The sequence below is a fragment of the Bidens hawaiensis genome, unplaced genomic scaffold (assembly GCF_021521415.1).
Source record: "Bidens hawaiensis isolate Kalapana, Puna unplaced genomic scaffold, B.hawaiensis_p1.1 tig00045024_1, whole genome shotgun sequence".
Taxonomy (NCBI): Eukaryota; Viridiplantae; Streptophyta; class Magnoliopsida; order Asterales; family Asteraceae; genus Bidens; species Bidens hawaiensis.
Window position 1 is genome coordinate 8,323 of NW_027498007.1, and position 2,774 is coordinate 11,096.

Sequence of the window (2,774 nt, forward strand, 5' to 3'; positions counted from 1 at the left end):
TTTATGATTATTTATTTATTTATAAAAATTCATTTAATAGGTTATAATCATGTAATAAATGGCCCGTTTATATCAAACGACCTCCGAAAAATCCCATAATTTTTACCAATGGTCTCAATATGACTACATAGCCCCTGAAAAATTTCCAGAACCTAACTCTTTTGACAAAATGCCTTTTTGTGCGTTTTTCGGCTGTTAAAACTCGGTTCCACCATGGCTGCACAAACCATACTTAGACATTTCCAATAATTCCCAAACTTTACCAGTGATCTTACCATCCCATATCAAACTCCAAAACCAAGTTTCATAATTTTTCAATATGTTTTGCTATTTTTCCCAAATAAACGCCCATAAACGGGAATAAATTCGCCAAATATTCCCCGTTTATCGAAAAATTACCAAATTTAAACAGGGACTCATTTATATGATCCCTAATGTCCCTGCAAATTTTCACAAGCTAAAAACAAGCACGTCACAACCTAATACTAAACAGCCCCTAAACGAGTATTACGGGTTTACCTTGTCGGTTTTTAGTGAATTTTGCTAGCTTAAACGTCTTTCCGGGTCTCAGGTTGCAAACTCAGTATATCTACATATCATATAACATCAAACCAAGCATAAATCATCCATGTAACAGCCTTGATAATTAGGGTTTCGGTTTTGGGTTCAAACCGAACTTTCTAACCGTAAAAACGTTGTATTCATGTTCTAATCCGCGTTTTTGACCAAAAAAGTATATGTTCCAGGTTTGTAAACATGTTTAACATCAAAACATAATTTTACTTGATTTTTAGGGTTTTTGGATGGTTAAACATGTTTAACACTAATCAAAACATGTTTATATGATAATCATATGGATCAAACTTTGCTAAAACTTGTTAAAATTGAACCTTACCTTAGGGTTTTTGAAAGGAGCTTGAGAAAGAACAGGTTGGAGCTGGTCTGGACTTGAAAATATGTGATGTGTTGAAATGAATAAAGAAACTTGTGATGTAAGCTTTATAAAAGAAAATACATGTGGGGGGTAAAAAAAAATGCCGATCGGAACTTCATATGGAGCTTTAATGGGCTGTTTTGGCCCATTAATTTATATATACCAGCCCAAACATGAAAAGCCCATTTTAAGTTTAGTTCGGGTTCGGTTTTTCGCAAGAAAATTAATTCGGGTGTGAGAAATAGCGTGAAAACGAGTGTTTTTCAGCTTATTTTTGTAAAATAAGAAAAACGTACTGACTCGTTGTAAAATTCCAAAATATTTTCACGGATGGCTTAGAACATGTCATATAAGTGTTTTATAAATCTTTTTCGGCTTAACGGATGCTACAATGCTTGTTTTGATATTAACGATTGCGTTTAAGCTTATAGCGTATCAATAAACGAAACCTTTTTCGTTTAAAGAGTTTTAAACGTACCGAGGCCTAAATATCAATATGTTAGCCTCTATAACATATATATAACTCGTATATGACCCCTCAGTATGTATACGGGTCATAATTAGTATCGGTCGGTTACTCGTTTAAGCACTACGAATTAACCGGTTTATCGTTTACTTGTTACGTAAAGAATATAATGTACCCCGTTTTGTCATGAATGTCACAGCTCTGCCCCTTGGACCCTGCTATGGGCTGCCGCCCCTAGACCCCGCTGCCAGGGGCGCTGCCCCCGGACACCCGTTCGTTGTGGGTAGTAATTAAGACTAGAAAGATGTTAAAGGTAGTGATAGTTAAATTGATATGTATACTTGTTATACAGTCAGCCATGCACAACTGAAGAAAGGGATTACGATCAACGGAGAACGTAACCGTGTTCAGGTGAGTTTCTAGCCCCATTTATGTGTTACGTTTTCGGGGCTGTGTGCATACTCAATATGTTTGTTAATACACTTATCCTAAGAGATAAGTGTATGCCTTATGTGGATAATGTGAAATGTATGAATGATTGCTTGATAGTACGTGAACGATCTTCGGATATTGCACGTACTGTCAGGTTGTAACGCTATGTATAAGGTAAGTATGTTATGTATGTTTATGTGTATGAACATGATAGAGATAATAGAAGAAAGAAATGATAATACTCGAGGTATGATGTATAATGTATGGTTACGAAAAGGGTACCGAGCCCTAATAATACTCGAGGTATGATGTATGGTTGTATGGTTACGAAAAGGGTACCGAGCCCTACTAATACTCGAGGTATGATGTATGGTTGTATGGTAACGAAGAGGGAATCGAACCCTTCTAATATTCGAAAACTAGGGACCAGACCCTTATAATATCTGTGATGATAGGGACCAGACCCTTATAATATCTGTGTTGTTAGGGAATCGAACCCTTCTAATATTCGAAAACTAGGGACCAGACCCTTATAATATCTGTGATGATAGGGACCAGACCCTTATAATATCTGTGATGTTAGGGAATCGAACCCTTCTAATATTCGAAAACTAGGGACCAGACCCTTATAATATCTGTGAGGTTATAGGGCGAAAGGCTCTTTAAAAAGTATGATTATGTATGTAAGGAAAGCATGAAGGTAAAAATGAACGTATGATTATGAATGTAAAGAAAGTATGAAAGTAAAAATGAAAGTAAAAGCACTTAGGTGTATATGAAAGAAAGTTAAGAGATTAAGTATGAAGCGTAAGAATGTATTGTATGATTATGTGATTAACTAGAACTCACTCAGCGTAGCTGACTTTTAGTATGCACGCAGGTGAGTAGGATGAGGCAGCTCGCTTGAGGAGACACATGGCACTGAACAAGAATCTGGCATCT